General features: G+C 46.1%; 1 protein-coding gene across 2 annotated transcripts in view; it reads left to right on the top strand.

The window, feature by feature from the left end:
• The first annotated feature begins 9,697 nt into the window (after positions 1–9,697).
• The window catches only part of clocka (clock circadian regulator a), a 39,961-nt gene continuing 26,452 nt past the window's right edge, over positions 9,698–23,206 (top strand). The window contains exons 1-2 of one of the 2 annotated variants that reach the window (XM_061238823.1): positions 9,698–9,781; positions 20,546–20,638. The gene's annotated coding sequence lies outside the window, so the exon portion shown is untranslated. Of the gene's footprint in view, positions 9,782–11,760; positions 11,961–20,545; positions 20,639–23,206 lie in introns of those variants that run through there. The other variant, XM_061238822.1, reaches the window with a different exon arrangement.

Raw genomic sequence — 23,206 nt, 5'->3', positions numbered from 1 at the left:
CATTACATACACTTTTAGGCAGACTAAGCATTACATACACTTTTAGGCAGACTAAGCATTACATACACTTTTAGGCAGACTAAGCATTACATACACTTTTAGGCAGACTAAGCATTACATACACTTTTAGGCAGACTAAGCATTACATACACTTTTAGGCAGACTAAGCATTACATACACTTTTAGGCAGACTAAGCATTACATACACTTTTAGGCAGACTAAGCATTACATACACTTTAGTGGTTGGAAACGCTGAGCATCGCTGGGCTGAATGGTTGTCATTCATTTATTTGGCAGGGTCAATGCACATTAGTAACATTTCTGTAAATGTACCAAGGAAGTTAGCCAGGGAAGTCTTGTGTGTGTGTGTGTGTGTGTGTGTGTGTGTGTGTGTTTGTGTTTGTGTGTGTGATTTGCTTCGTAGTTTATTTTTGTGTGTGTTAGTATAATATTATATATTACTGTAAGCAATTGACTACTTTTTACATAAAAACTTGATCAAGGCTGTCTGAGATCAGAAGCAAGGAGCCAACCAAAGTCTGCAGAAGAACTGTGGCAAGTTCTCCAACATGCTTGGAACAACCTCCCTGCTGATTGTCTTATAGAACTGCAGGACAGCGTTGGTTATCTCAGAGAAGTGATCCAGTTTTAACGCCGAAGGGCAGTCACAAAAAATATTGATTTGATTCAGTTTTTAACTATTCTGCCAAACTAATAAAATGTCAAATGTATAGTACATTTATTTAGGACCTTTCATTAAATTATTTTTTAAAGAATCTTATCAATGTGTTTGAACAACAACACAGTTCTAATTACTCTTGCTGATTTATTCATTTTAACAGCATTAAAAATGATTCTTCAAACATTATGGCTTATCATTGTAGTACTAAACAGCATTTAAAATGTAGTATATAGATATATAGAAACATTTAGGAAAGGGTATTTTTGCACATGATTCTCAATTCTAACCATTTCACAGTTTTAATAAAAGCATTTAAATCAAACTTCATCATGATTCTAAACATTCCTGGTTTTCAATTAGAGCATTTTGATCAAACTTCAGCAAATGTTATACAGGTGCCTACAGCACAGTGCTGTACATGCTACATGATGATGTTGCACACAGTGCTGTACGTGCTACATGATGATGTTGCACACAGTGCAGTACGTGCTACATGATGATATTGCACACAGTGCTGTACGTGCTGCATGATGATGTTGCACACAGTGCAGTACGTGCTACATGATGATATTGCACACAGTGCAGTACGTGCTGCATGATGATGTTGCACACAGTGCAGTACGTGCTGCATGATGATATTGCACACAGTGCAGTACGTGCTACATGATGATGTTGCACACAGTGCTGTACGTGCTACATGATGATGTTGCACACAGTGCAGTACGTGCTGCATGATGATATTGCACACAGTGCAGTACGTGCTACATGATGATATTGCACACAGTGCTGTACGTGCTACATGATGATGTTGCACACAGTGCTGTACGTGCTACATGATGATGTTGCACACAGTGCTGTACGTGCTGCATGATGATGTTGCACACAGTGCAGTACGTGCTACATGATGATGTTGCACACAGTGCAGTACGTGCTACATGATGATGTTGCACACAGTGCTGTACGTGCTACATGATGATGTTGCACACAGTGCAGTACGTGCTGCATGATGATATTGCACACAGTGCTGTACGTGCTGCATGATGATGTTGCACACAGTGCTGTACGTGCTGCATGATGATATTGCACACAGTGCAGTACGTGCTGCATGATGATATTGCACACAGTGCTGTACGTGCTACATGATGATAGTGCTCTCTGTGGTGATGTAGCCACCTGAATAAGTCCCAATGAAATGAAATTATATTTTTAATAAGTTGCATTCTGTTTTTTATATGTATCTGTACTTAGGTTTTAAAAGTTTGGATGAGATAGGAACAGGTAGAATGAAAGAAAATGGGTGTGTGTGGATGTGTGTGTGTACAGTATGGGTGTGTGTGTGTGTGTGTGTGTGTACAGTATGGGTGTGTGTGTGTGTGTGTGTGTGTGTGTGTGTACAGTATGGGTGTGTGTGTGTGTACAGTATGTGTGTGTGTGTGTGTGTGTGTGTGTGTGTGTGTGTGTGTGTGTGTGTGTGTGTGTGTGTGTACAGTATGGGTGTGTGTGTGTGTACAGTATGTGTGTGTGTGTATGTACAGTATGTGTGTGTGTGTGTGTGTGTGTGTGTACAGTATGGGTGTGTGTGTGTGTACAGTATGTGTGTGTGTGTGTGTGTGTGTGTGTGTGTACAGTATGGGTGTGTGTGTGTGTACAGTATGTGTGTGTGTGTGTGTGTGTGTGTGTGTGTGTGTGTGTGTGTGTGTACAGTATGGGTGTGTGTGTGTGTGTGTGTGTGTGTGTGTGTGTGTGTGTGTGTGTGTGTGTGTGTGTGTGTGTGTGTGTGTGTACAGTATGGGTGTGTGTGTGTACAGTATGGGTGTGTGTGTGTGTGTCATCCATGTGTGATCCAAGCCCATCCATGTGTGATCCATGCCCATCCATGTGTGATCCAAGCCCATCCATGTGTGATCCATGCCCATCCATGTGTGATCCAAGCCCATCCATGTGTGATCCATGCCCATCCATGTGTGATCCAAGCCCATCCATGTGTGATCCAAGCCCATCCATGTGTGATCCATGCCCATCCATATGTGATCCAAGCCCATCCATGTGTGATCCAAGCCCATCCATGTGTGATCCATGCCCATCCATGTGTGATCCAAGCCCATCCATGTGTGATCCATGCCCATCCATGTGTGATCCAAGCCCATCCATGTGTGATCCAAGCCCATCCATGTGTGATCCATGCCCATCCATATGTGATCCAAGCCCATCCATGTGTGATCCAAGCCCATCCATGTGTGATCCATGCCCATCCATGTGTGATCCAAGCCCATCCATGTGTGATCCATGCCCATCCATGTGTGATCCAAGCCCATCCATGTGTGATCCAAGCCCATCCATGTGTGATCCATGCCCATCCATATGTGATCCAAGCCCATCCATATGTGATCCATGCCCAACCATGTGTGATCCATGCCCATCCATGTGTGATCCAAGCCCATCCATGTGTGAAATGAAACTTTCAACAAAACAGAAAATTCACAAACATCTCAGAAAAGTCAATGATAATTGGGACAGTGTGACTTTAAAGCACACATTACCTGTGATTACAGGAACCCTGTTAAAATAGGCCACGCATGCCCTTTTCACTCATTGTAATTGAAATGATGATACAGTAGATAGCGTGTAGTTTTCCGCTGGCACACAGAACAGTCGTGTATGTCAGTCTAGCGTGTAGTTTTCCGCTGGCGCACAGTACAGACGTGTATGTCAGTCTAGCGTGTCGTTTTCCGCTGGCACACAGAACAGACGTGTATGTCAGTCTAGCGTGTCGTTTTCCGCTGGCGCACAGAACAGACGTGTATGTCAGTCTAGCGTGTCGTTTTCCGCTGGCGCACAGAACAGACGTGTATGTCAGTCTAGCGTGTCGCACACAGAACAGTCGTGTATGTCAGTCTAGCGTGTCGTTTTCCGCTGGCGCACAGAACAGACGTGTATGTCAGTCTAGCGTGTCGCACACAGAACAGTCGTGTATGTCAGTCTAGCGTGTCGTTTTTCGCTGGCACACAGAACAGACGTGTATGTCAGTCTAGCGTGTCGTTTTCCGCTGGCGCACAGAACAGACGTGTATGTCAGTCTAGCGTGTCGTTTTCCGCTGGCGCACAGAACAGACGTGTATGTCAGTTTAGCTTTTAGTTTTCCGCTGGCACACAGAACAAACGTGTATGTCAGTCTAGCGTGTCGTTTTCCGCTGGTACACAGAACAGACGTGTATGTCAGTCTAGCGTGTCGTTTTCCGCTGGTACACAGAACAGTCGTGTATGTCAGTCTAGCGTGTCGCACACAGAACAGTCGTGTATGTCAGTCTAGCGTGTCGTTTTCCGCTGGCACACAGAACAGTCGTGTATGTCAGTCTAGCGTGTCGTTTTCCGCTGGTACACAGAACAGTCGTGTATGTCAGTCTAGCGTGTTGTTTTCCGCTGGCACACAGAACAGTCGTGTATGTCAGTCTAGCGTGTCGTTTTCCGCTGGCACACAGAACAGTCGTGTATGTCAGTCTAGCGTGTCGTTTTCCGCTGGCACACAGAACAGTCGTGTATGTCAGTCTAGCGTGTCGTTTTCCGCTGGTACACAGAACAGTCGTGTATGTCAGTCTAGCGTGTCGTTTTCCGCTGGCACACAGAACAGTCGTGTATGTCAGTCTAGCGTGTCGTTTTCCGCTGGTACACAGAACAGTCGTGTATGTCAGTCTAGCGTGTCGCACACAGAACAGTCGTGTGTGTCAGTCTAGCGCGTCGTTTTGCGCTGGCACACAGAACAGTCGTGTATGTCAGTCTAGCGTGTCGTTTTCCGCTGGTACACAGAACAGTCGTGTATGTCAGTCTAGCGTGTCGTTTTCCGCTGGCACACAGAACAGTCGTGTATGTCAGTCTAGCGTGTCGTTTTCCGCTGGCACACAGAACAGTCGTGTATGTCAGTCTAGCGTGTCGTTTTCCGCTGGCACACAGAACAGTCGTGTATGTCAGTCTAGCGTGTCGTTTTCCGCTGGCACACAGAACAGTCGTGTATGTCAGTCTAGCGTGTCGTTTTCCGCTGGCACACAGAACAGTCGTGTATGTCAGTCTAGCGTGTCGTTTTCCGCTGGTACACAGAACAGTCGTGTATGTCAGTCTAGCGTGTCGCACACAGAACAGACGTGTATGTCAGTCTAGCGTGTCGTTTTCCGCTGGCACACAGAACAGTGGTGTATGTCAGTCTAGCGTGTCGTTTTCCGCTGGCACACAGAACAGTCGTGTATGTCAGTCTAGCTTGTCGCACACAGAACAGACGTGTATGTCAGTCTAGCGTGTCGTTTTCCGCTGGCACACAGAACAGACGTGTATGTCAGTCTAGCGTGTCGAACACAGAACAGACGTGTATGTCAGTCTAGCGTGTCGCACACAGAACAGACGTGTATGTCAGTCTAGCGTGTCGCACACAGAACAGTCGTGTATGTCAGTCTAGCGTGTCGCACACAGAACAGTCGTGTATGTCAGTCTAGCGTGTCGTTTTCCGCTGGCGCACAGAACAGACGTGTATGTCAGTCTAGCGTGTCGCACACAGAACAGTCGTGTATGTCAGTCTAGCGTGTCGTTTTCCGCTGGCGCACAGAACAGACGTGTATGTCAGTCTAGCGTGTCGCACACAGAACAGTCGTGTATGTCAGTCTAGCGTGTCGTTTTCCGCTGGCGCACAGAACAGACGTGTATGTCAGTCTAGCGTGTCGCACACAGAACAGTCGTGTATGTCAGTCTAGCGTGTTGTTTTCCGCTGGCGCACAGAACAGACGTGTATGTCAGTCTAGCGTGTCGCACACAGAACAGTCGTGTATGTCAGTCTAGCGTGTCGTTTTCCGCTGGCGCACAGAACAGACGTGTATGTCAGTCTAGCGTGTCGCACACAGAACAGTCGTGTATGTCAGTCTAGCGTGTCGTTTTCCGCTGGCACACAGAACAGACGTGTATGTCAGTCTAGCGTGTCGCACACAGAACAGTCATGTATGTCAGTCTAGCGTGTCGCACACAGAACAGTCGTGTATGTCAGTCTAGCGTGTCGCACACAGAACAGTCGTGTATGTCAGTCTAGCGTGTCGCACACAGAACAGACGTGTATGTCAGTCTAGCGTGTCGCACACAGAACAGTCTGAACATTTGATTAAAAAGGGCCTCAGGCACACATGGTCATGTATTCTGCTCCTCTGTGGCTATAATTACCCTGTGTGTGTGTGTGTGTGTGTGTGTCTGTATTGTGTCTGTGTGAGTGCGTGTGTGTGTGTGTGTGTGTGTGTCTGTATTGTGTCTGTGTGAGTGCGTGTGTGTGTGTGTGTGTCTGTATTGTGTCTGTGTGAGTGCGTGTGTGTGTGTGTGTGTCTGTATTGTGATTGTGTGAGTGCGTGTGTGTGTGTGTGTGTGTGTCTGTATTGTGTCTGTGTGAGTGCGTGTGTGTGTGTGTGTGTCTGTGTGAGTGTGTGTGTGTGTGTGTCTGTATTGTGTCTGTGTGAGTGCGTGTGTGTGTGTGTGAGTGTGTGTGACTGTGTGTGTGTGTCTGTATTGTGTCTGTGTGAGTGCGTGTGTGTGTGTGTGAGTGTGTGTGTGTGTGTGTGTGAGTGTGTGTGTGTGTGTCTGTATTGTGTCTGTGTGAGTGTGTGTGTGTGAGTGTGTGTGTGTGTGTCTGTGTGAGTGCGTGTGTGTGTGTGTGAGTGTGTGTGTGTCTGTATTGTGTCTGTGTGAGTGCGTGTGTGTGTGTGTGTGTGTCTGTATTGTGTCTGTGTGAGTGTGTGTGTGTGTGTGTGAGTGTGTGTGACTGTGTGTGTGTGTGTGTGTCTGTATTGTGTCTGTGTGAGTGTGTGTGTGTGTGTGTGTGAGTGTGTGTGACTGTGTGTGTGTGTGTGTCTGTATTGTGTGTGTGTGTGTGTGTGTGTCTGTATTGTGTCTGTGTGAGTGCGTGTGTGTGTGTGTGTGAGTGTGTGTGTGACTGAGTGTGTGTGTGTGTGTGTGTGTGAGTGCGTGTGTGTGTGTCTGTATTGTGTCTGTGTGAGTGCGTGTGTGTGTGTGTGTGAGTGTGTGTGTGTGTCTGAGTGTGTGTGTGTGTGTGTGTGTGAGAGTGTGTGTGTGTGTGTGTGTGCGTGTGAGAGTGTGTGTGTGTGTCTGTATTGTGTCTGTGTGAGTGCGTGTGTGTGTGACTGTGTGTGTGTGTCTGAGTGTGTGTGTGTGTGTGTGTGAGAGTGTGACTGTGTGTGTGTGAATGTGTGAGTGAGCCTGAGTGTGTGTGTGTCTGTGTTTGTGTGTGTGTGTCTGTATGTGTGTGATTATGAAAGTGTGTGTATGTCTATGCGTGTTTATGAAGGTGTGTGTATCTGTGTGCGTGTTTATGAAGGTGTGTGTATGTGTGCGTGTTTATGAAGGTGTGTGTGTGTCTGTGTGTGTTTATGAACGTGTGTGTGTCTGTGCGTGTTTATGAATGTGTGTGCGTGTTTATGAACGTGTGTGTCTCTGTGCGTGTTTATGAACGTGTGTGTCTGTGCGTATTTATGAAGGTGTGTGTGTCTGTGCGTGTTTATGCACATGTGTGTGTCTCTGCGTGTTTATGAATGTGTGTGTGTGTGTGCTTGTTTATGAAGGTGTGTGTGTGTGCGTGTTTATGAAGGTGTGTGTGTGCGTGTTTATGAAGGTGTGTGTGTGTGTTTATGAAGGTGTGTGTGTGTGCTTGTTTATGAAGGTGTGTGTGTGTGTGCGTGTTTATGAAGGTGTGTGTGTGCGTGTTTATGAAGGTGTGTGTGTGTGTGTTTATGAACGTGTGTGTGTGTGTGTGTGCGTGCTTATGAACATGAGTGTCCGAGTTTGGGAGAAAAGTGGGGAAGGCAGCTAGGTAAGGAGGTTCTTTCATGGAAAACAAATGTTCTTTTTATTTAACACAGAAAATATACTCACCAAGGACTTTATTTGGTATTTATTAGACTTATTTTTTAGACTTCTACTGCTGTAACCCATCCACTTAGAGTTATGATGCGTTGTGTGTTCAGAGACTCTTCTGCATTCCACTGTTGTAATGTGTCAACTTCCTGTCCGCTTATATTACTTTGTTGTGAAATATGTGATTTGAGTGCCCTCTGGTGGTAGAGTCATGGGACAGAACAGCTGTGATTTAGAAGGAATTACACCCAGTGAGCAATTTATTAGGTTAACCTGTACACCAGCTTGTTATTGCAAATTAGAATCTCCAATCAGCCTAACCTGCATGTCTTTGGACTGTAGGAGGAAACCGGAGTACCCGGAGGAAACCCACACAAACACGGGGAGAACATGCAAACTCCACACAGAGAGGGCCCGGACGACTGGTATTTGAACCCAGGACCTCCTTGCTGTGAGGCGGCAGTGCTACCCACTGCACCATCCGTGCACACCCTGCAATTAGTAATCACAATTAGTACACAACTAAATACATAAAAGTACGCAGAGGTGGTCAAGAGGTTCAACTGTTGTTCAGACCAAATAAATGTGACTTTGACCGTGAAATGATTCTTGGTGGCAAACAGGGTGGCTTGAGTATCTCAGAAACTGCTGATCTCCTCTGATTTTCATCCGAAAAAAACATCCAGTGAGTAGCAGTTCTAAATTAATGGCATTTGGCAGACGCTCTCATCCATAACATACAGTTGATTAGACTAAGCAGGAGACAATCCTCCCCTGGAGAGTTAAGGGCCTTGCTAAGGGGCCCAACGGCTGTGTGGATCTAATTGTGGCTCCACCAGGGATTGAACCACCAACCTTGTGTGTCCCAGTCATTTACTTTAACCACTACGCTACAGGCCGCCCACACATTACAACAGTGGTATGCAGAAGAGCATCTCTGAACGCACAACACATCAAACCTCCAAGTGGATAGTCTACAGCAGCAGAGGACCAAAAAAAAAAAAAAAATTGGTCTAATAAATACCTAATAAAGTTATCTCTGAGTGTATATGTGTGTGATTATGTGTGTGTGTGTGTATACTCGACAGACATGAACCATTAACCTTTGTGTGTTGTTCAAAACAGTAATAGGCAAGTCACATCTGCACTTCTTCTGTTTGCTGTCTCACGGAAATATACTTTCTCCCTCCAGGGAATTACTGTACTTTGATCTATGGTCTCTGCACTAGTGTTTACTTTGGAAGAAGCCCAGGATAAGTGGCTACAGTAAAAGTAGGCTAAAGATAGCATGAGTGAATGTGTGTCTCACTGCTATATGTCCATGAATATAGGGGCTTAAGTCTTAGCAAAAGACATTTGAATTTATTTTAAATATGTATATCTGTACTTAAAATGTGTTTTTATCGTTGCTTAAACATGAACTGAAACACACAGGAGATTTTTGTCGGCTATTTTGTTGGATATTTTTTGCATATCTCTGACAATCTGAGAGTTCATATTCGAAACCCCTCAGCTACTTCTCTGGTTAAAACATGAAAAATATTAGAGAAAAAACAGCAATTGAACCACACCGAACGGACAGAAGGGTCAGGGCCACGAGCAGCAGGGGCCGACAGCGCAGCTCCGCGAGAGAACTCAACATTTTCAACTGAAAAACCTCCATCGCAGTCTCACTGTGTCACAACAGAAGGGTTCACAGAGAATATACATAAAAATATAAACATCCAAAATGTTAGATTTATAATTGGCTGAATTAGATCGCCAACTGCACCCACGTTGTGTGATAATACCACACAAGACCTGTTTTTCATGAACTGAAATTAAATAAAATACAGCATATAATAATACATGAATGATTCCACATTTCTGAACATTTCGCCAATAAATGCATTTAAACCCGTCTTAATAGATAAGTAATTGCAAACAGACTTTGCTTCTGTTACTGAAAACAGCTACTTGATTTCTCCCGTAGATTTCAATTTGACTATCCATTGCTAGGACCTTCCACTCGAGGTTTCGATGCGACACAATTGTGAAATCCAGACGCCTCAAGCGCTGTCTTCCGGTAATAGAGACAAAAACACCCGGCAGTATCTCTTTTCACAACTAGTTGTAGGCTAACTGGTTAACCTGCACAGAAACAGAAAGCAGTGGAAAGACGCTAGGCACATATAAGCCGAAGAGGGCAGCAGTGAGCATGCAGCTAAGGTATTTTCCTGCCGTTTCTTCTAATGTGTCACACTACTTATTATAAAATCACTCAGTCTGTGGGGAGTTAGCGATATCGCATATATATATCACAATGTAAAGATATTCCCGCGTCCCTGTGTAATATAGACAGCACTGCCACCAGTGTAGCGCCCACCGGGTATGACAGCAGCCATTTTGTGGCTCAAACTATTCATGCTTTAGCTGAGGTGTAGAGGGGCATGGCTATTAAGCCCGTTAAAGGGGGCAAGGCTACTGGCTGCCTGCAATTATAATAGTGTACTGGGATCTTTCACAGTCGGGACTGAAGGGAGAGTGAAGTCTAATGAAAAACAATATGGGAGGGTCAAACCTATGTTACAGTGACCCACTGGACCGTTTCCATTGGTTCACGTGTTCAAACAAGTTAGTGATTGACAGATCACATAATACGGTAGCTCCACCCATTTTGGGTATCGGGATCCCCCTGTCTGCCATTACGGGCTTCTATCCCAGTTTTTAATTTTAAGACCGGACGGTTCCGCAGCACAATACCCCCTGCACTTTCCAACTTTGTCCAGAGGAAACCCCCCGCATCACCTTTCCGCTAAATATCTAACCGAGCTCATGATCAGTCCCGGGGAACACTCGCGCCCGTCGCCAGAGGAAACCCCGGGAGAGCGTGACGCCGCGACATGCAGCACTGACGTGTCGCGTCACTCATTCCCACTCAGAAATAGACGAATAAATAAATGTGCACGTTTTTCTTCGAAATCATGGATGTGTCCACTACATTCACAATGATTATTTCTGGCTTAAAACAGTGACAACGACGCCAGCGTATAGGAAACTATTTGAGCACAATCTTTATTGACCAATTATTAGCCAGCTATAACTGATAACGCGTGTAGGTGCTGTTTGAACAGAACTGTGCCAAACTAAACGGCACATAAAATAAAAACATAAAGTTGCTGACTCTTTCCTTTGAATCAGAAAGCAGTAGTCGAGGATCTGGTAACCATCTTTGAAGCACGTTGTCCTTCGCCGTAATCGTAGACTATAGGGCTCATGTTAAGTAAACTACCTTGACGTTTTAGAATAGACCTATATTTGGGTAACTACAACGGTTTGCCCATGTTAGCTGCTGCTAGCTGATGACTAATGCAATGTCATTCACTTTGAACGAACAAAGTATGTGCAGGAACATTTTGATATCGTTGTCCATAGCGTTAGTATATGCACCGTAGAGCCTTTTATGTAGAAATGTAGCCTACACCTTCACACACTTTAATATATTGCTTAATCGTCCCGCTGGTAACAACCCAGAAGGCAGTACGACATTTAATGTCATTCAAAGGTGTCATATTTGGTAACTCACACACCCCAGTTTCTAAAAGAAATAAAAACAACGCTGCCCTTTCTGAATCAGTTTCAGTGTCAGTAAGTCAACAGAACAATATTGTTCATTATCATAGACGCGGTGATTGGACACAGTGCGCGTCCATCAAAATTCCCGCTCCGCGCTCTCTTTTTGAAGTTTGGTTGAAGTGCGCGTTTGACCTGATTGGCGACATGCCAGATCCAGAACATTTGCGTAACAAAAATGCAAATAAGACATTTATGAAAGCAAGCATGATGATACAAATAGACAATTGCCCCCAAAACGCACCCTAAGTGAACGCTGTAAACATTTAAAATGGCAAGAAATACACATTTATGTAGCCTACTTAAGGTCTGTTGTACTAATGGTCTATTTTACTTTTTCAACATACTACAAAAATGATAAAACAACGTAATTTTTTATTAAATGTCAACGGCTTGCTGTTGAGTACTACTATTTATAAATATTTCTATTTCTGACGTTAGAGATCAGGGTTGTGCGTGTAGTTCTAATACTGTAGGATTAGCTTCTATTTTGGTGGTACTTTTTTTTCTACCCGTTCCTTAACCAGGTATAAAATTCTGGTTTATTGACCACTTTATTATTGATGCAGAGGACAATAAAATCTTAGCTTGTTTCGCACGCAAGCAGAGCTATGGTTTGTGGTATCGGCAGATTTGCGCTGTCGGACGCCACTGCGCATGCCTGCAGAACCCGGACAAGGCCTTGTGTTTTTCTAACTCCAGAGCAGCCCAGCGCCAGCCGTCTAATTCAAAACAAGGACGGAAAAACGCAGAAACGGGCAATTCATGGGGCAAGGTGAGAATTTCGATTTATGAATGCTACATCCATTGGCTGCTCGGATGAAGTGATTTGCACTCGCGCCTTTTGCCAGGCTACGTCCGTGTGTTTTCCCTCTGCGCTGGGGAAGACGGGAGGCCTGGTGACCCACATTTGTATTCGGCTGCAAATAGATGGGAGTGTGTGCTGTATGGTACGGCTAAAGGTCTGTTAGCAGCGATACCCCAGCGTGGCTTTTGTATTTATGATATATTGTTTCTAATTGCGAATTAATCGATTGCACTAATTATTGTCAGACTTTGAATCTATATTTAGCCGAGAGCCAGTTAGTGGAGTGACGGTATAGGCTATACGCAGCCATCGGGTAGACTGACTTGGGTGCGCATATGCAATGGCATCAAACTTGCGCTTGTCTTAATTCATTGAATTATTTCCAAGCTGTATGCTATTTTTTGCGCTCTTAAGTAGGTCGAATGTTGGTAGACATTAAAGTAATTTTCTTCATTTGCATTCTATCATTTGCGTTTGATTTTGAATGGGGTAGGGGAAATCACAAATTTGACTGGCAAGTTGCTTATACCTTTCCGTTTCTGTACACTGTGGATCTACAAATGGTTGTATAAGACGGAGCAACCTGTAGCTGGAATTGACGGACTCTGCACGTCCGTGTGTTTTTCTCAAAAAAATAATTTATTACCTCCTTGGATTTCCTAGTGAAGTGCTCATTGTGAATATAGTTGCATACGTTAGCTAACGATATAGCCTAGTTCATTTAAAATGATGTCGCTGGTCAGTTTGCATATTGCCCAGCTCGTGGGCTACTGGAGACTCAGCGGTAGTGACATTGCTACTTCTATCCAGGTAGCAAGCCTGCTAGCAGCACACCTTGCACATTTCTGTTAAGCGACACAGTCTAAACGACCATGGCTGCTAACCAGCTAGCTAAATGCCGTCTTCTTATTCACAGTTCCAGCACCACACTATTTTTTCTGTAATTGCGTTTTAGCGTTAACTGTTGATATGTTTGTGGAATAATTGCATTTCATCCGACTCAGCATTGGCTTTAAAGATACGCGAAGCTAACATTAGTTAGATGAGTTGAGGGCTATCTTGATAGTTTCTTGAAAGCGGAAGTTAAGGATCAGCTCCATGATATCGCCCTACCGTGTCATTGTGCTATAGCTGTGTAATGAGTCATGTTGGCAGCTTCTCTATGGCCAGCCTTCTAGTAAAATCACAATGGTGGATATTTCAGAACAGCACCGCGATGCTGGAATTGCTTTTTATAGTCACTTGCTTGTCCGCTGCATCGACGAAGCAATTTCTTCATTTTGTTCAAGTAATAGCCAGCCCAGCCAGCTAAGTTTCCGTATATTTGATGGCTAACTGGACCGGGGAAGCGATCTGATTCAAAGGGAACGATCGAACTATCCCATCTAAGATAGATGACACTACAAAGGCTCTCGGAAAGTCCAGGATTATATTATTTGCGCCCAATGGCCGTTTATTAACTGTAGTATTATTGGTGTGTCTCACAGGTCCAGTTGGTGTGTTACTAAGCAGGTAGAAGCGCTGAGCGGCGCGTGGACGGTAGTGAGCAGGGTTCAGTTTGATCACACTGGATGGAGCAGAGTACATTGTGGAGTTGTACACTGGATGGAGCAGAGTACATTGTGGAGTTGTACACTGGATGGAGCAGAGTACATTGTGCAGTTGTACACTGGATGGAGCAGAGTACATTGTGGAGTTGTACACTGGATGAATTTCCCCGATTTTTGAGCTCCCCTGGTTAACAGTGCCCCAGAATAGAGCTGCCTCTCCCCCTTGTGTTGATTGCTATCAACGAAGGGATTGGGTTTGGAGCTGAAGAGCATTTTTAACTTTTCTTAACCAACAAGAGTGGCACATGCGAATGACATCCGCAGCAGTATGAACACAGTAGCCTTACCTTACCTGCTGAAGTGCCTGCGTCATTTCATTGGGGGGGGGGTTAGGGGGGTTAGGAGGGTTAGGAGGGTTAGGACACATGAATCATCTGGCAGGCTGGGTTAGGGTTACGGTTATAGGCCCTCTACGATGGCTCGTGTGTGTTATTGTGTAGGCACTGTCTGCCCCAGGCCCCTGTATGAACAATCTAGAATAATTTAATGCTTCCTGTGTCAAATTATCTGATGAAGTAAATTAGTTCTTACTCCATTTCATAGGCCTAAACATAACATAACATAACATAACATAATGGTGAGAACAGGCCAGTCAGCCCAGCAATGCTTGCCTTTTCCTACCACTCAGTGTACCAACTGCTTAGTTTAGTTTAAAAGCTAAATGATATAATACTGTATTAATCACATGTCTTAAACAAGATCATACTCCTTATGTAGACAAACAGGTGGGGCTCTGCTCACATCAAAACTGACAAAACTAGTCAGGAACATGTGAACATGTATGAAGGAGGGCCCAGGTGTGGGATCTCCGCTCATAATTTAACCGTAGTCTAATGTCGGAGGAAATACAAGTTTGTTTAGTAAATAATGCAATCATTTGTTTTGCAAATCATTTGATAGACATATTTATGGAACCAAATATCCCACCTGCTTAGGAAGCTTTGACTGTTCTGACTAACCTTGAAGTTTATATCATAATCCTTTCAGCCATTTTCGAGAACCACCTATATCGGGATTATACCTAAGCAAATGCCACCTTGAACTACTTGTTGTTTTTGCTTAAAAGCATTACTAGGTCATTTCACAACAAAACTAATGTAAAACATGGCATGCTTCTTGTACAGGGTCTCCTACCCTTTCCAACAAGGTATAATGTGTCATATTCAGGTGACAGACAGTTTCGGAATATCACTGCTTTAGCATAGCAGAATGAATGTACAGACATGCATAATTACAGGATTTGGGCTTGCTATAGTTTTTTTTTTTAATCGCACTGGCTAACAGGGCTAAGAGGGCTCTGGTTAACCTAATTTTTAAATGAAGTTAGAAAGTGTTAGGTGAGTAATCCTTTTTGAATAGCTTTTTGGACACTTTGGGCATGCTTTATACGAACGTACTTTCATATATGTAAATTAAAACACGCATATGAATTTTCTTAACATTTTGCATGAAGAAGTCTGTTTTACCTGTGTTATCTAGGATACACTGCATTCGACCCTATCCCTCAGCAGCACGAATGGATCTAATGATCCGGAGAGATGGGGTACAATGGGCAAACAAATTGAGAGAAAAAAGCGGGACAGATATGGAGAGATTTGGGGGCGCTTGAGAACATCTGGGTGCAGTTAAAGATATGCAGATGTTTTGTATATGGAGAGATTTGGTGCAGATGTTTTGTATATGGAGAGATTTGGGGGCACTTGAGAACATCTGGGTGCAGTTAAAGATATGCAGATGTTTTGTATATGGAGAGATTTGGTGCAGATGTTTTGTATATGGAGAGATTTGGGGGCACTTGAGAACATCTGGGTGCAGTTAAAGATATGCAGATGTTTTGTATATGGAGAGATTTGGTGCAGATGTTTTGTATATGGAGATTTTGGGGCGCTTGAGTGGGTGCAGTTTTTGGAAAATGTGTGGAATTTGAATGCCTGTCCATATCTTTTCGACATCAAGTTTGGCCCCAAATATAAAGTCCTCAGGGTTTCCCCCAGAAACATTGTTAGGCCCGGTGGCAAGTATCCTTTGATGGGTGCCCCCAGTACAGCCCAACAACACTGTGACAGCAGCATTAAGGCAGGCCCAGAGACACACTGCATTACGGCAGGGCCAGAGACACACTGCGTTAAGGCAGGGACAGAGACACACTGCATTAAGGCAGGCCCAGAGACACACTGCGTTAAGGCAGGCCCAGAGACACACTGCATTAAGGCAGGGGCCGAGACACACTGCGTTAAGGCAGGGACAGAGACACACTGCATTACGGCAGGGCCAGAGACACACTGCGTTAAGGCAGGGCCAGAGACACACTGCGTTAAGGCAGGGACAGAGACACACTGCATTAAGGCAGGGACAGAGACACACTGCATTAAGGCAGGCCCAGAGACACACTGGCTGCGTTAAGGCAGGCCCAGAGACGCACTGCATTAAGGCAGGGGCAGAGACACACTGCATTAAGGCAGGCCCAGAGACACACTGGCTGCGTTAAGGCAGGCCCAGAGACACACTGCATTAAGGCAGGCCCAGAGACACACTGCATTAAGGCAGGCCCAGAGACACACTGCATTAAGGCAGGCCCAGAGACACACTGCATTAAGGCAGGCCCAGAGACACACTGCATCAAGGCAGGCCCAGAGACGCACTGGCTGCGTTAAGGCAGGCCCAGAGACGCACTGCATTAAGGCAGGGGCAGAGACACACTGCATTAAGGCAGGCCCAGAGACGCACTGCATTAAGGCAGGCCCAGAGACGCACTGCATTAAGGCAGGGACAGAGACACACTGCGTTAAGGCAGGGACAGAGACGCACTGCATTAAGGCAGGGGCCGAGACGCACTGCATTAAGGCAGGCCCAGAGACACACTGCATTAAGGCAGGCCCAGAGACGCACTGGCTGCGTTAAGGCAGGCCCAGAGACACACTGCATTAAGGCAGGCGCAGAGACGCACTGCATTAAGGCAGGGGTCGAGACGCACTGCATTAAGGCAGGCCCAGAGACGCACTGCATTAAGGCAGGCCCAGAGACGCACTGCATTAAGGCAGGCCCAGAGACGCACTGCATTAAGGCAGGCCCAGAGACGCACTGCATTAAGGCAGGGGCAGAGACGCACTGCATTAAGGCAGGCCCAGAGACGCACTGCATTAAGGCAGGCCCAGAGACGCACTGCATTAAGGCAGGCCCAGAGACGCACTGCATTAAGGCAGGCCCAGAGACGCACTGCATTAAGGCAGGCCCAGAGACACACTGGCTGCGTTAAGGCAGGCCCAGAGACACACTGCATTAAGGCAGGCGCAGAGACGCACTGCATTAAGGCAGGCCCAGAGACGCACTGCATTAAGGCAGGGGCAGAGACGCACTGCATTAAGGCAGGCCCAGAGACGCACTGCATTAAGGCAGGCCCAGAGACGCACTGCATTAAGGCAGGGGCCGAGACGCACTGCATTAAGGCAGGCCCAGAGACACACTGGCTGCGTTAAGGCAGGCCCAGAGACACACTGCATTAAGGCAGGCCCAGAGACACACTGCATTAAGGCAGGCCCAGAGACACACTGCATTAAGGCAGGCCCAGAGACACACTGCATTAAGGCAGGCCCAGAGACACACTGCATTAACACAGGGGCAGAGACACACTGCATTAAGGCAGGCCCAGAGACACACTGCATTAAGGCAGGCCCAGAGACACACTGGCTGCGTTAAGGCAGGCGCAGAGACACACTGCATTAAGGCAGGCGCAGAGACGCACTGCATTAAGGCAGGCCCAGAGACACACTGCATTAAGGCATTGGCCGAGACGCACTGCATTAAGGCAGGGGCCGAGACGCACTGCATTAAGGCAGGGGTCAGAGATGCACTGCATCAAGGCAGGGTCAGAGACGCACTGCATTAAGGCAGGGGCAGAGACGCACTGCATTAAGGCAGGCCCAGAGACACACTGCATTAAGGCAGGCCCAGAGACACACTGCATTAAGGCAGGCCCAGAGACACACTGCATTAAGGCAGGGGCAGAGACACACTGCATTAAGGCAGGCCCAGAGACACACTGCATTAAGGCAGGCCCAGAGACGCACTGCATTAAGGCAGGCCCAGAGACGCACTGCATTAAGGCAGGGGCCGAGACGCACTGCATTAAGGCAGGCCCAGAGACACACTGGCTGCGTTAAGGCAGGCCCAGAGACGCACTGCATTAAGGCAGGCCCAGAGACACACTGCATTAAGGCAGGCCCAGAGACACACTGCATTAAGGCAGGCCCAGAGACACACTGCATTAAGGCAGGGGCCGAGACGCACTGCATTAAGGCAGGCCCAGAGACGCACTGCATTAAGGCAGGGGCAGAGACACACTGCATTAAGGCAGGCCCAGAGACACACTGCATTAAGGCAGGCCCAGAGACGCACTGCATTAATGCAGGGGCAGAGACACACTGCATTAAGGCAGGCCCAGAGACGCACTGCATTAAGGCAGGCCCAGAGACGCACTGCATTAAGGCAGGCCCAGAGACACACTGCATGAAGGCAGGCCCAGAGACGCACTGCATTAAGGCAGGCCCAGAGACACACTGCATTAAGGCAGGCCCAGAGACACACTGCATTAAGGCAGGGGCAGAGACGCACTGCATTAAGGCAGGCCCAGAGACGCACTGCATTAAGGCAGGCCCAGAGACGCACTGCATTAAGGCAGGCCCAGAGACGCACTGCATTAAGGCAGGCCCAGAGACGCACTGCATTAAGGCAGGCCCAGAGACGCACTGCATTAAGGCAGGCCCAGAGACGCACTGCATTAAGGCAGGCCCAGAGACGCACTGCATTAAGGCAGGCCCAGAGACGCACTGCATTAAGGCAGGGGCAGAGACACACTGCATTAAGGCAGGCCCAGAGACGCACTGCATTAAGGCAGGCCCAGAGACGCACTGCATTAAGGCAGGCCCAGAGACGCACTGCATTAAGGCAGGCCCAGAGACACACTGACTGCATTAAAGGTACAATAGGACTCCTAACGGTCAAGAGAGGAATTGCAGCAACAAACGACCTCAAACCACAACACTGTTCCCACAGTCTATGAATATGACGCGTAATATAAACCGTTATTATACAGTTCAGTGTTCTCGTGCAGGTCGCCAGTCCATCGCAGGGCACACACACCATTCACTCACACACTCATATCCAAGGGCAATTTAGACTTTCTAATCAGCCTAACCTGCATGTCTTTGGACTGTGGGAGGAAACCGGAGTACCTGGAGGAAACCCACACAAACACGGGGAGAACATGCAAACTCCACACAGAGAGGCCCCGGCCCACCGGGATTCGAACCCAGGACCTCCTTGCTGTAAATACAATTTTTTGCACTGTACAAAAACGTATTCAAGTCCTCATTGGCTACTGTGCTAGAGATCCAAGAGATCGCTTTCTGGCCTAGGGACATTCCATTTGCTTATAATTGTCCTCTCCTCTGTGAGTACTGGGGTCAGAAAAACACTGGATATGTGAAAGCAAGCAAAGTAGTATTGCTACCATGTTGCATTAAACTGCCCTGTAGGTAGACAGCAGTGTCTTTACATCAGTGCTGATGAAGGAGTGGACATCCTCTTCCTCATCGCACTCACCTCCAGTATTTGGCAGTCTGGAAAAACCTGTGTAAGGTTTTTTGGCTTTTAGTCTACCTTTGTCACAAAGGAAGTATCTGTGCTACTGACTGTTTGACTAGCGAGCGAAGTTAGCGAAATGACCATGTTGTCATGCACATCAATGTCATCGAGCTAACGTTGTTAATAAAGAAGCAAAGTCCTTATTTTGATGGCGATTTAATAATACAATGTATTGAACTTTACTTTCATATGCTGTGAATTTAATATTACATACATACTGCTTACGTTAATATAAAAATTATGTACTTACCAACTAAATGAGGTGATAACGCAGTTTGTAACGAGGTTAGTTAGCCTACGAAATAAGAAATGGCTTGCACGGTAATGTTAGCTTGTGATGGTTTGAAGCGTCAGTACAGAACATTTTCCTATAATGCGTTCATGTTTTAACCAACAGATGTCGCTGGTGAGCTTTCCAACCGAGCCGCCCCTCTGTTTAAAAAAACATCTTAAAAATGCATTAAAGAAGCTTTTCCCTGATGCTTCGGGCCAGCCGACTGCCAGGCTGCAGTACACTGGTGGAAGACCTGGTCCTTGACCTCAATATATTCAAATATATATAATATATATATATATAAACTACATTTTACAGCATTTACATATTTAGCGTACACCGTATGTACATGCTCTGACATAAATTCTGTCTCAGATTCCTGAAAGGTTCAAGCCTGTTCTGTGATTTTAAGTCTTCAGCCATGTGTCTGCAGTAAATAGTTTTTGAGATATTGACACTTATCAGGCTAGATCAAAATGGGTGGAAATTGCCCTCAAAAGGGTTAACCGATCTTTACCAATCAGCCAACTTGGCTGCATCAACATTAGCTCTGTTTAAATTGACCAATTACATTACATTACATTACATTACATTACATGTTATTAAACTATTTTACAGTGGGCTAATACATTGGACTATACATCAACCTTCTGCTGCAGATTACTTTTAGCTGCTCTCTTGGGGGGGGTTTCCAGAGAAATACAAACCTGCTGTTTGCCCCGTGTGCTGATGCAGCAGGCACTGTTCTCCCTGCCTGGAGAGATGTGGCACAACCACACATGGCCACTGGGGGGCAGTCATTTTCACCTGAACATTTTCCTTGGAGTAATTCCCCAGTAATTGGAGTTGACCAAGATCATTAACAAGACAAAAATAAAATATTACATCTACTTTTTAATGGTGCCATTATTTCATTATAATATATCCTTTTTTTTTCTTCTTTTTTCAGCTTCTGAAACCAAAAAAAAATTTGTTGGCAGTAATAACCTTTCAAGGAGCTGAAATGTGTGTTTGTGTTCTTGCAGAGTGATCCTCTTCACTGTGGTCAGAATCAGGCCTGACCAGCTGACCAGCAGAATTGTGCCTTCCTGAGATTTTTTCCAGTCCAGCTCCCACAGGTATACACACACACGCATTCTCACGCACACACACACACACTCTCACACACGCGCGCGCATACTCACACTCACACGTACACACACACTCTCACACACGTGCGCACACACACACACTCACACGCGTGCATACTCACACGTGCACACACACTCTCACACACGTGCGCACACACACTCACACGCGCACATACACACACGTACACACACACACTCACACGCGTGCATACTCACACGTGCACACACACTCTCACACATGTGCGCACACACACTCACACGCGCGCACACGTGCACATACACACACGCACACACACACTCTCTCACACACGTGCGCACACACTCACACACACGCGCACACAGAGGCAAACACACGCTCACACGCACACTCTCTCACACACACGGGCACACACACACGCGCGCACACACACACACATGCACACACACACACACTCACGTGCACACACAGCCTTTTATGCCGCTCCACGTGTGCTGGCTAAACTGGGCTTTGGCGGGCTCGGGAATTGAACGTGCATCACGGTCCGTTACTGTAGTGTGCCACTGCAGCCCTTAGTCACTCATTTCTAAGCAGCTGGTATATCTGGTGTATTGTTCAGACCAGGGCATTTAGCATGGCAGCTTTCATAGTCCCACCTCACCCAAATGTCTTCTGGACGGCTCATCTTTCCAAAATATTGCATAGTAAAACAAAACAAAAAAAGTGCAGATGGGTTTGGGCTGGATCTGGTTCTGTAGATCAGGTGTGTCTCTGACACTTGAGAAGGTCACTTGGGGGAGGATGGAAAAGGGAAGGAGAGCAGAAAACACATTTATGGAGTTCCTGTCCTGTGAGATGGAGTTCCTGTGAGATGGAGTTCCTGGAAAGGAAGTGCCCTTTGTGCCCTGTCTTGAATAAAACTTTATGAAAATTATTCCATTGGATTTTTGCTACAGTGAGGATGAAAGACAACATTAAATGTTTAATCTAGGCAAGAATCTCTTTTTAAGATGGTTTGATACAGATAAACCTCTCTTTTGGAGGTTGTGATTGCTCCATTGATTGTAATGGAGGGTGTAGTTTATGCTTTTGTGATGGTGGTGATTGGGGTGTTGGTTGTAACAGAGCTGGTGATTGGTGTGTTGGTTGTAACAGAGCTGGTGATTGGTGTGTTGGTTGTAACAGGTCTGGTGATTGGTGTGTTGGTTGTAACAGCTGGTGATTGGTGTGTTGGTTGTAACAGAGCTGGTGATTGGTGTGTTGGTTGTAACAGAGCTGGTGATTGGTGCAGAGGATTGGGGAGTTTCTGTTTGAGGGTTCCCCCCCAGGGAGGTGTACCTCCTGTACTTGCTGTTTTGGGGCCTGGTGTTCCCCTTTCCTTTTACTTTCCGTTACTCTGTGAAGCGTCTGTGTGACGGTCTCTGTAAAGCGTCTGTGACAGTCTCTGTAAAGCGTCTGTGTGACGGTCTCTGTAAAGCGTCTGTGTGACGGTCTCTGGCACCTTACTGACCTACTTGGCAACTTGCTGTTTCCTGTTTCAGGCCTGCCAAGTTTCAGGGGAAACCTTTGGAAAGAACATACACAACACACATAAAATACACGTACACAATACACACACAAAATACACATAAAATACACACGCAACACACACATAAAATACACATACACACACACAATACACACACAATACACATACACACACAATACACACATAAAATACACATACACGCACAATACACACACAATACACATACACACACACAATACACACATAAAATACACATACACAATACACACACACACCCCGCACGCACGCACGCACACACACACACACACACACACACACACACACATACAAACACACTCTGGTACATGCTTACACATCTGTACATGTGTGTGAGTGAGTGTGGGTACCCTGCTCTGATTGGTCTGAGTTTGCAGCGTACCTGTAGGCCATGCCCTGTACTTTGGTCGACTCTTAAAACCCTCCAACCCACGAGTGAACTGCAGTGTGTGTGTGTTTTTGTGTGTGTGTGTGTGTGTGTGTGTGTGCGTGTGTGTGTGACTCCAGAGTAACTTCTGACTTCAGCTTTCTTGGCTACAGTGGTTTGTGAGGATGTGTAGCAGGCATGTGATTGCCTGCTCAGTGATTTGGGAGGGTGTGTAGCAGGCGTGTGATTGGTAGAGAACAGAAGTAGGTCAGTAGGTCATCGGGGCACTGGGCTGGTGACGACATCACTGTTACACAATCTCTCTCTTCCTCCTTTCCCTCTCTCGTTCCCTCTCTCCTGCTCTCTTTCTCTCCTTTTGTTTAATGTGTTCCCCTCATCTTGCTGCCACAGAGTTGCTGCAGACTCTCCAGTTAAAAATACAATAAATGTAAATGTTTATAGGGCAATTACACTCTAGATCACATTCTTTTGAGGCGGTAAATGTGTTTGTATGCCCAATGAAAGCGTTTAGTCCATGCCATTATTTCCACATTCATGGAATGATAGCATTTTGGCCCTGGTGTGAGAACTGCCAGTCGAATCTGGTCCCGCCCCAATCGTGATGTCACAGTACCCTTTTCAGGGCAC

The sequence above is a fragment of the Conger conger genome, chromosome 4 (genome assembly GCF_963514075.1).
Source record: "Conger conger chromosome 4, fConCon1.1, whole genome shotgun sequence".
Classification (NCBI taxonomy): domain Eukaryota; kingdom Metazoa; phylum Chordata; class Actinopteri; order Anguilliformes; family Congridae; genus Conger; species Conger conger.
Note: the sequence above shows the minus strand (reverse complement) of the source record. Positions and strands in the feature narration are given on the sequence as shown.